This window comes from Furipterus horrens, unplaced genomic scaffold (genome assembly GCF_987537825.1).
Source record: "Furipterus horrens unplaced genomic scaffold, mFurHor1.1.pri manual_scaffold_7, whole genome shotgun sequence".
Taxonomy (NCBI): Eukaryota; Metazoa; Chordata; class Mammalia; order Chiroptera; family Furipteridae; genus Furipterus; species Furipterus horrens.
Window position 1 is genome coordinate 36281834 of NW_028327177.1, and position 12269 is coordinate 36294102.

Here is a 12269-nt window from a genome sequence, read left to right on the forward strand (position 1 = left end):
TATTCTTTTATTAGTCTTATTTTACCAATCAACTCTAGCAGCTTTTTAGCTTCCTGTGTAAAAGACTTTTGTTTTTATCTTTATTCATTATTGTTTTTACTGTTTTGGAGGTATACTGTGTGGTTTTTTCCCAGTATCTTGAGTCAAAACCCTATTTGTTTTCTGTCTCATATCAGGCAAAGTTCTAGTGGGAAGCAGGGTTGTTTGAAGAGTGTCACAAAGGAACTACACACAAAGGCGTGGCCACCTGTGCCCTCCCTGGGCCTGACGGGGAAGAGCTGCAGTGATGCTGCAGGGGCTCACCTGGCCTAACGCACCTCTCTCTGACCTATGCCAGCAGTGATGGGGACACTGCAGGGTGGGGAGTTCTTTGATGCTCTTCATCCGGACATTTTCTCTCTGCCCAAGCAGCATGGGGAAGGGGGAAGTGAATGTGCAAAAACCAGCAGAAGATACTCTGCACATTTTTATCTGATAAAGCCATTTAAGGCTGTGGTGTCTCCTTTGAGTATTACTTTGGCCATGTTCTTAATTTTTGAATAGTTTGCAGTTTCCTCCTTAAACCAGTAATTTTTTGAAATAGCAGATTGAAATTTCAGAAGAGTATTTGGGGAGGGGTGTTCCTTTGGTTAATTTCTTACTGGAGTACATTATGGCCAATGAATGTGGCCTGTATAATTTCAGTTTCAGGAATTTATTAAACTTTTTCAGTGGCTTAATTAATTTGTGGCTAATATTTGCAAATATGCCATGAGTGTCTGAAAAAGATGTCTGTTTTGGGGTTGGGTGAGTAAATTTGTATCTATTAATTCAAACTTGTTTATTGCCTTGTGTTATTTAATCCTCTACATCTACATTTTTATATATATTTGATATGTTGATTTTTGAATGATAGCTTAAAATGTCCCACTTTATTGTAGGTTTGTCAATAGCCTTCTGACCTATTGTCAGGTTTTACTTTATGTATTTTGAATCTCTTATTTGGTATATAAAGTTTCCTGGCTATTATATATTCTTGGCAGCTCATAACTTTTATTAATATCGAATATTCCTCTTGTCCCTTTAATACTTTTAACCTTGATTTCTAATTTGCCTGGTAGTATTATTACTACACCAGCTTCCTTTTTATTACTAGCTACCTGATAAATCTATTTTTTAAATTATCTTTCCTATTTTTGTCTATTATTTTGCTTTTATCTTTTATTACACTCAATGAGAGGGACGAAACCGTGAGTCTGATAATGATGTCTAATATTTCTGCGAGCATTTCTCAAATGGTGTTAATATAAATTTGGGTGTTTTGTTTTGTTTTGTTTCCTGTTCCAATAGTTCTGTTCTGGATTTCAGTAGGAACTGTCATCCTTGAAGGGAGGAGCAGTGAGGAGTCTGAGAGGCAGGGCAGTATGCTGGTGGCTGATGTCATTCAGGAGGAAGGCACAGGGCTCTCCTGTACCCAGAATCCTAGAACCACTGAACTGGATGGAGCAATGCGTGTTTTTTGATAAACTCACTTCTGTGTTTGTTACTATTTTTAGCTTTGAATGCCATGCTGGTTTGAGTTGTCGCAAGTGAAAATTTTACGTGACAAATGCATTCTGAGGTGCCCTTTTATAATTTATAATACACAAGAGGAACACCAAGTGAAATCTAGACAATAATAATTGAATCAATTAGAAGTGTGTTTGTTACCAGGGTAAAAATTCTTATTTATATATATTAGTTCAAGCTATAAATAGGGTAAAATCATCTGTATCCTTCCAATTTAGTCACATGGGTATTGTATTATTAAAGGAGCTTATAAATTATCTATTTCTGTTCATCTAGTTTTAATACTCAGAAAGAATTGTCTTAATATACTCACCTGCCTTTCCACAGGAAGGATTTGGTAGTCTGGTTTTACAATATGTCTTGAATAACTTTCTATGATTTGATGGGCAGCATTTTGGGTACATTCCCTCAAACTCCAAATTATATTTTTCTTTCCCATGTTTTTTTTGGGGGGGCTGTCCTTTTGTTCCAGACATTTCTTTTTTTCTTTCTTTTGAAAAATTACAACCCCTATGTTGAAATATACTTATTCTTTAGTCTTACTGTGCAATTTAGTTTACTAAACAAGAAACTCCAAATTATTGAAAATATTTTTTCTAAAAGAATTTCAGACAGAAAGTTGCTGACTTATCATTCTAAGTTGTTTGGTCAAGATCATAATTAAATCCTTTTTATTTTTTTTTTTTGGCTAGGGGCATAAATTCTGAGATTCTGAGAGAATGCGTAATCTTGACCAATTTCCATCAGTCATCTGGTACACGTTTCTAGTGCCTTTGCCCTGCCGTGCTGCTGAGCAAACATTGGATACTGATTGAACATATGCTCTAACTTATGCAAAAGGCTTCTTGCTAGAAATTGATTTGTTGAGTTTTAAAATGCCTCTTAGAATAAGAATCCCCATTAAATTTCATCTTGGAAAAAGAGCAATATGTATGATTGACACCACCAGGAATGTCTGTATGCTGCATATGTACAATTTTTTGTAGTCATTATATTGAACATGCCTCATTTTGAGAGTATGACCTTGAGTTGTCATTGCTTTAGAAAACACGGACTGGTTAGGACATCCATTAATGTCCTAGAACAAATGCTTATCGCAGAATCCTCAAGGGAGACAGGGATTTTACTGGTCTCTGGACACAGGAATCCATTTGTTGGAGCGTATGCTGAGTGTGATGAGCTGTAAAATGAAGTGAATTTCTGTGCCAGAGCAAACTAGGTGAAAGAGTGAGCAACTGGACAAGATGAACGCTGCATTTCCTTCAGAGGGAAAGATAACGGCATTTTTTCAGATATTGTCACAGGCGTGTTTGGTTTATTTGACAAGGCCCATACAGAACGATAAAGAGGAATGTAATCTTAGTAAGAGCTCCAGATCAGTGTCTAGGAAGCTCTCACTGTGAAATCTTTAATTTCAGGTTATTCTTCATGCAGAGTAGTAGAAGAAAAGAGGAGCATACCTTATTGCTAAAAGTATCCTGTAAGTGATAAAGCTATTAATATCGTTCTTGTGAGTTGTTGTAGTGAAGAGTTTTAAAACAGAAGGATTGGAATTTTCTCTCTTTCATCTGGGGTACTGATTATCGAAGCTGGAAGAGTATAATGTTTTTATTTTATATTTGCTGGTAGGAGTTAATTTAGTTGACGTTTGGGGGTATCTTTCTGGAAGAGATTCTCTTTAAGTTACTAGTAGTTTTTATATTATTTTCCATGGAAAGTTTTCCCCCCACTATTTACAGTTACCCTGATGTTTTTAAACACAGTATGCATTATATTAGAAACGCTGCATTTAAATTTTTCCTCTCATCCCTCCCCACCCCCACTCAGTCATAATTGTTTTGTAAGCAAAGTATTGGCCTCACCATACTGCCTGGTATGACAATTAAGCTTGGAGAGTTTTAAGTTGTTGTATTTAAAATTCTACCTGCTTTTGCATATTGAGGAGCTTACTTACCTCCTATTTTCTGACAGGGGTGTGCTGTAAAAATTAAGAGCATATGCCCTGGCTGGAGTAGCTTAGTTGGTTAGAGCATTGTTCCGATATGCCAAGGTTGTGGGTTTGGTTCCCAGTCCGGGCACATACAAGAATCAACCGATGAATGCATAAATAAGGGGAACAACAAATAGATGTATATCGCTCTCTCCCCTTTCTTTTCTCTCAAATCAATAAATAAAATTAAAAAAAAAAACAAAAAACTAAGAGTATGGACATTAGAGACAGATAAAATTACCTGCATGATTTTGAGCAGGAAACTACTCAGAGCTCAGTTTCTTATTGGTAAGATGAGGAGGATAATTCCTATCACACAGGATTTTTGTGTGGATTTTATAAGCATTTAGAACAGTATCTGGTTCAAACATAATAGTATCTTTTTCACTAATTGTATGATTGATCTATTTAAGTTCTTTTTGAAAATAGTATTGGAGTTTACTTTTAAAACCTTAAACATCTTGATTAAAATTTTACCTTCCAAAGGTAATATTTTATGAGTCAGGTCCTGTTCTAAAACTTTATGGTGGATTTTATTATAATCCTTCTCACACAGATGAGGAAGTTGAAGTACAGAGAGAGAAAGTAATTCGCTCAAGTGTAAGGTAGATCTGTGCATTTTACACAGCATACTTCTGCAGAGGTCTTTTTATTCTTAACTTAAAAACATTTTTTAAGATTTTATTTATTTATATTTTAGAGAGAGGGGAAGGGAGGGAGAAAGGGAGGGAGGAAAACATTTATCTGAGGGAAAAGCATCTATTGGTTGCCTCTCACTTGTGCTCCAGCTGGGGACCAGGCTTGCAACCCAGGCATGTGACCTAACCAGGAATTGAACTGGTGACCTTTCATTTTGTGAGACAACCATCTGAGCCATGCTGGCCAAGGCTTAAATTTTTTGAATCGATAAGACAGTCATATGCTTTCAAAATAAAATAAAATACATGAAATAAAAAGTATGGAATGAAATACCTTCCCATTTCCCATAAGCATAAGCAACCAGTTAGTTTTTCAGGTGTCCTTCCAGAGTTTTGTTAACCATGTGAGGCAAATACAGATGTATGCTTTTCCCTTCCCCATTCTCTTCTATACAAACTTTTAAAACTTATCAAAGTACCTGCAAAATCTTTCCAATCAGAAGCTAGCACGCGATCTCATTCTTTTTTAGAGCTGTGTAATACTCCATTGTATGACACATTATAGTTTACTTAGTTCATCGTTTTTATTTTTTGACAGAGGGGAAGGGCGGGAGAAAGAGTGGGAGAGAAACATTGATGTCAGAGAGAAAAAGATTAGTTGCCGCTCATACATGCCGTGACTGGGACTGAGCCTGCAAGAATAAGTGACCTTTTGCTTTGCAAGATGCACCCAACCAACTGAGCCACATGGGCCAGGGCCTTAGTTCATCTATTGACAGACTGTTCTTTCTGATCTTTGCTGTCATATTGAATGCAGCAATGGAGAGCCATGTGTGCAAGTATAATTGGATGCATTCCACATGTGGTTAAATACTATTCTCATGTGTAGTATTGACAGACGTTGCCAAATTACAGTCCAATGTAAGAGGGTGTATATTCCCTCATAGCCCTGCCAAGTGCGTTATCTAGCTTATGGAGTTTTGCTAATCGGGTACATGAAAATGGTATTTCAGAGCAGTTCTAATTTGCACCTCTTATTCTGTGTGGAGTTTCGTAGCCTATGTTCTTGACAATTTGTATTGGGTGTACTAGGGGGCCCTACTTGAAGATAATTTTCATCCTTCCATTCTAACATTTCATTTAAAATTCATGGACTCAACAGTTATTGCTTCTTTTGTTTTGGCCAAAAAAAGGATGTCACATTCCCTGGCCTGCTAAAAAGTCTCAGAGACAAAATAAAGTGCGAGATTCACCATCAGAGACCAAGTGGATGGGAATGTGCTGGGCCAGTGACTCCCAAGGTGCTTCAGCCTGGGAGTGACTGGGATGGTCTTTGGGCCTCAGTCAACCTCATCAGCCACCCACTGTATAATTGTTTGCAGATTTGTTGAACTCCAGGGCTTGAATGCAAATAGAATGCATATACAGTAGTCCCTCTCTATATTGTGGTTCACTTATTGTGGCCTCACTGTATTGCGTGATTTAAAAAAATATTATATTTAATATTTATCGTGGATTTTTCACTATATCGCAACATTTTGCAGTACTGTATACATATGTTGTTAAAAGTTACGTAGGTTTAAGAGTGTAGAATATGTTTAAGAACATAAGTAGTGTTTATGAAAGTGTGGAAAAGGTTAATAAGGGAGGGGGAAAGGTTAATAAGGGACTATGAGTGGTTTATAAGTGTTTGGGAAGGGTTTCTAAAGCCTTAAAATATATATAAATACTAAAATAAATGTAAGGTTCCTACCTTGCGGATTTTCACCTATCGCGGGGGTGTCTAGAACGTAATGCCTGCCATAAGTGAAGGAGTACTGTATTCCATTTGAATGTTTAATTATTACTTATCCACCAACAATATTCAGATTTGAGTAAAATTCCTCCTGAAAAGTGCCCCATTCAAGGACCACAGTTTTGTGCCCCAAGCCACCTCAAATAAATATAAATTCTTCATACATTTTATTATAACTTTAAGGCCTGTCCCTTAGTGTCCTCTCTTCTGGCAGACTGCCTCCCTTAAACCCCTGTATAGAAGTGGATATGGAAAAATCAAAACCTGCTTGAGTCCCTCATACACATGCGCGTTAAAGTGTGTCTCCGATAAAGCTTGAACAATCCCTACTACACACCCTATGCCATCTTTACGGCCCTTAAATGCTGTTAGAAAATTTTTCTTTGTACTTCGTTGCAATGTCCCTTCCAGTGGCTTCCATCCACTGGTGCCAGACAGGACAGGTAGAACCTCTAGTGCAAAACCGTTTCTGTTTAACGTTTTGAAGACAATGTTGTGTTGTTCGGAGGTTTTTCTTGGCCTTTGCACCATCAACCATTTCTCAAATGGCATTTAGTCATCAGATCTAGGGAAAGGTTGTCCATTTGTGGAACAGAAAAAGAGAGATCTGAAAATTGAGAACAATGCATCAATGCTTATCTACATATTCATTAAACATATTTACATGTAAGTGCCTTCTTAGGTACTTAGGAGGGAAAATAGTACCAGGAATGACTACCCATGCCCTCCAAGAATTTATAATTTAAATGGGCTACAGTTTACAAACAGGTACAGATATGGCTGCAGCCTAAATCAGAGCAGTATATGGTTCATTGTTAGGATGACTGCTACAGTGAATGAGTGAGGGTTGTGAGGAGGCAGGACCTAAGACTGGACTGGACAGTTGTGGAAGGCGGCGAGGAGCCAGATCGTCTTCAGCAAGCTGGTCTTTAAAGGTTGGATTTGTGCATGTAGCAGGGAAGACAAATGGAGGTCAGGGAGACTAATGTTAGATAAATGATCTCTTCAAACTTCTGAGAGCCTTGAATGCCATGATGAGGAGCTGCACCTGAAGATGAGGGAGAAATGCGGGAGGCATTTGGACAAATGAAAGAACAGCTGTGTTGTAGGATGCTGCGTCTGGAGGTCAATTACGTTGGACTGGAGAACTGGAGACTGGGCATTTAGAATTAAAGCTGAGCTCTGAGGCTGGACATCAGAGTTCCAATCACACCTGGAAGGCAGTCAGTCTCTCTCCTGTGCCCCACAGTGGCCATTGCAAACCTTTACCCCTTCTCTCAGGTCCCACACTTTACATTAGGCTGCAGTGAGAGGCAGCCCTGGCATAGAGTAGATGGTCAGTAAAGCAGGGGTTGAATGACTGATGGGAACAGCATTGGTTTTGGAATCATGTCTAGGATATAAGTCCAGTATTTATTTTAGATTTCCTGAAAAAATGCAGCTTGAAGCTAGGCTGAAGTACAGGTTCTTTCTTGGAGGAGGAATCCCAGGGCAACAAGAATGAGGGGGAAATGAGGTGGGAAAGGACAGGAAGAAAATACAAGGTGAGCATGTCTGGATCCCTGCTTTAGGAGGATACACCAGCTCAGTCCCAGGCACTTTTTGGGAAATGCAGTGCAGACACATGTCTTAGAAGACAGAAAGGGAAATGGAGCGGGGCTTCATCTGCTGCCCATGGGAAGCTAACTGCTGCATTTCTGGGCTGTGACCCAGCCCCTTGGGCAGCCATTGGGAAGCTCTGCAGCCTGATGCTTCAGATGATTCTGGACGTTGGTGGGAGGCTGGGGGCCTTTGGTGGAGCAAGTAGCCAAGGACTCCAGGGTGAGGCATGGCCCAGATGAGCTGACAGAGGTGTCCAGTAGACAGCTGGAAGATTTACCCTCTCTGATAGCGAGGAAGTTACTCTCTTTTTGTTCACTCTTCCTAAGGATGATGTCTGCCTTTTAGGATTAGTGTGGAAATTAAGTGAAACAGAGATAATAATGATAAATGACATATGATGATAGCATCTAACATTTATTGAGCATATACTATGCTCCAGGCATGGTGCTAAGCACTTCACATGTATTACCTTATATTACTTAAACAATAATCCTATGAGGTACTATTGGTTTTCTTCATTAACAGATGAGAAAAAATAAAGGTTAAAAAAGGTTATGCACACAACTAATGGACATAATCTAAAAGGGGGGGACAACTGGAGGGAGGGGGGCCACCGGGTGGAGGGGAGCAGAGGGAAGGGAAATTGGCACAAATGTAATAATTTAATCAATAAAACACATTAAATCTGAAAAAAAAAAAAAAAAAAAAAAAGGTTATGCAGCTAGTGAGTGACAGATGTAAATGTAAGTCTGAATGAGCACAGGGGTGCCCTCTCTCCAAAACTGATTTAATACTTTTTTTTCCCCCATATTTTTTAAAGTATATTTTATTGATTATGGTGTTACAGATGTCCCAATTTCTTTTCCCTTTGCTCCCCTCTGCCCAGTGCCCCCCTTCCCTCCAGCAATCCCACCTCCCTTAGTTCATGTCCATGGGTTGTGCATATAAGTTCTTTGGCTTCACCCTTTCTTATATTATTCTTAGCTTCCCCCTGTCTATTTTGTACTAATCAATTATGCTTCTTAGTCCCTGCACCATTTCCCCATTTATCCCCCTTCCCCCTCCCAGGTGATAACCCTCCAAATGATCCCCACACCTATCATTCTGTTCCTGTTCTGGTTGTTGCTTAGTTTGTTTTTGTTTTTACTTTTTAGATTCAGTTGTTGCTGGTTGTGAGTTTGTTGTCAGCTGATTTAATCCTTGATGGAAGTGGCACGGTTTCTTCCTTCCCTCTTGCTTGCTATCTTTCTATCCTCACATCTTTGGAAACATGTAAACCACACTTTATCTTTTTATAATAGTTATACTTATTTCCTTATTAAACAAAATAACTATAGGTATGCTTACATTTCTTTTCCTCTGATGAAGGAAGGGTTTTGCTCTGGACTGCAGTTTCAGAAACTACATAGTTTGAACTCACTACAATAGCGTTCAATTTTTTATTGTCATAAAATGTATATAACATAAGTTATTACTTGAACCATTATTATTATTATGTTTAATTGTGGTGACATATGCATAACATAAAATTTAACATCTTAATCATTTTGCAGGGCACAGTTCAGCGGCATTAAATAGCAGTGCAACTAGCACCGGCACCTGTCACCAGAACATGTCATGTCTCCCGAAACTGAAACTATGTGCCCATGAAACACTCACTGCTAATTTCTCCCTTCGCCATAGCCCCTGGCAACCACTATTCTGCTCTCTGTCTCTATGATTTTGACTACTCTAGGTACCTTATGCAAATGGAATCATACTATACTTATCTTTTTTTGACTGGCTGATTTCACTTTGCATAAGGTTTTCAAGGTCCACTCATATTGTGGTATGTGTCAGGGTTTCCGCTCTTTCTAAGTCTGAATGATATTCCATTGTATGTATATAACACATTTTGCTTATCCATTCATCCATCCATGGCCACTTGGGTTGCTTCCACATTATTACTATTGTAAATAGTTCTGCCATGATTCTAGGTATACAAATACCTTTTTGAGAGCTTGCTTTTAATTATTTTGGATCATTTTAACAATTTTTAAGTTTATTACTCAGTGGCACTAAGTACATTCACAATGCTGTGCAACCATTATCACCATACTGCTCCAGAACTTTTTTCATTTTCTTCCTGACATTTTTAATGAACACCAAGTCTAAGTCAGGCAGGTATTCCTGGAGATGAACAACACACAAGGTAAGATTCCCCTTGTACTCTAAAATGATTGCAGGACAAACTCTCCTTTCAAAGCGGCAGCACAAGCCACTCCTCACTCACCTGCTGTTGGAATAGCTTCTGACTCGGTATCTTCCCATCCGCTCTTGTTCCCCCAGTCCCTTCTCCTCGCAGCATGCATGCACAACGCACAAACCTGATTTTACCACTCTGTCACTTAGAACCCATTTCCGTTGCTCTTAGAAAATGTCCGAATACTTGAAAGTGCAAGCGAAGCCCAGCCTGATCCGGCCTCTGCCAGCCTTTCCAACTTCAAGTGAAACACTCTTCTCCTTTCTTGTAATCCCTGTGCTTCGGTAATTTCATGTGCCCTTGCCTGTGGCTGAGCTATCTCCTCCCCATTTCCCTTCCCTTCCATGCTCTTTGCCAAGGGAACTTATTATAACTTAAATACCTCTTCCTCCAGTAAGCCTTCCCTACCACTTCTGCTTCTCCTCCATACACATTGGTTGGGCCTCCCTTACATTGTTCATAATACAAGGTGTGGAGGAGATATGAGTCAGCAGGTGTGTGCAGAACAAACCAAAAGCCTTTTATTTATAGGAATGGAAAGGGTGGGCAGAATAGGAAAGGTGGCAGCAGCTGTGATAAGAAGACCTGAGAAGGGAGACAAATGAAGGGCATGGGTTGTGGGAAGAGATGCAAAGTGGTCAGGATGGTGACTTAGTTACTCTCATTAGGCAAATGACTTTAAGCAAGTTACTCAATTTCTCTAAACCTTAGTCTTTTTTGTCCAACAATCTTAGGTGTTTTCAGAGCTCTTTTATGACAGTTATCTCTTTTCATCCTCATGACAACTTTGTAAGGTTGGTAGGCATAATCTTCAGTTAGTAACTTGTAACAGTGAGGTGGTGGTAGTCAGGGAAAGCTTTCTGGAGGAAGTGATATCTAAACCGAATCTTAAAGGGGAAGCAAGAATTAGCGAAGCAAAGAAGGGGAGAACTGTCAGCTGGGGGAACAGTATGGTCAAAGGTGAGGCAAAAATAAAAACATCTTGATGAAGGCAGGGCAGTCTAAGCATTTTCAGTGATGCAGGGTAAAGTGGGAGCTTGGGAGAGGGGAAGACATGAAAATCAAGATTTAGGCAGGGGACTTATAAGCTGTGGAATCCCAGAGTACAAAATCAGAGAACAGTTTTAAAGAATGAGTATGGATTCATGCTGTAGATGGTTTCCATGGCCACGTGGACAGTGGTACTGAGGTGGATGGAAACCTGGAAAGTGGGGAGAACATTTGGAGGAAGTGAGAGTGTTGGTGGGCTGATCCTATTTATGAATTATTCTAATGATGGCCATCTTCACCCAAAGTAATGTTGCACAGTGCTTTTTACCTGGAAGAGAGGAGAGCAGCTCACAGGTGTTGATTAGAATTTAATATCCTGCTCTGGCTGGTGTGGCTCAGTTGGTTGGGCATTGTCCTGCAAAGCAAAAGGTCACTGGTTAAATTCCAGGTCAGGGCACATGCCTGGGTTGCGGGTTCTGTCCCCAGTTGGGGCGTGAACAAGAAGCAACTGTCCCTCACATCTCTCACAAGGATGTTTCTCTTCCTTTCTCCCTTCCTCCCGTCCCCTCTCTCTAAAAATAAATAAATAAAATCTTGACAAAAATTTAAGTATCCCTCTTAGTATCACCAGTCTTTTATGAAGAGCTTTCCTGTTGCTTTTTCAAAGTCAAAAGACTGTGTTTTGAAACATAGTATTCTTCCTGCAATCTTCAGTAATGAAGGAAGGGATGAAGTTCTGGAAATTCACTTTGGAATTTTAGACGATGCATGGGTTTCTTGGGTATCTACAGAAGTCACAGTTTCTTAAGAAGTGTGGAGGAAGCTTATGTTGCCTGTTTCTTTGCAGGCAATTCAAAGATATCCAAGTGCTGCTTTGCTATTAATCTTGTATTCTTTTTTAAAAGACTAATGCTCTGTTATTCTTAATATCAAAGGTTTTTTTTTTTTAGTTGTTATATGCCTTCTTAATGCTCAATGACAATTTCTTGTTGGCTATTAGAGAGGAGTTTAATTTTTTTTAAATGAAACTTTGTGGAATGGAAATGTTAATCCTCGTATAAACTTTGTCAGTCCTCAAGTTACCTTACCTAAATCTCAGGGTTATTAGTTGGGTTGAAGTTTATCTTTTTTTTATACCTCCCACATTTTGCATTTAAAGGTCAATGTTTTGTATTTAATTTTGCGTAAGCCGTGTTACTGTATTTATTGGTTCTAGGGTTGTGTCTACGGCACCACTCACTTCTGACTGTCGTGCATCTTAGAGGTGAAGTAGGGCTGAATTTGCATACTAACTGCCTGACTTGTCTTTCAGTTTAAAATAATACGAATGCACATATATGGGCGTATAAAAGCATATACGCAATTTACTGCTAGAGTATCTCTGAAAGACACGCAAAATATTTGTAATATGGGTTAAGTTCCTGCGGGCAACTGGTTGGGGAAAACGAGGAGAACAGTGGGAAG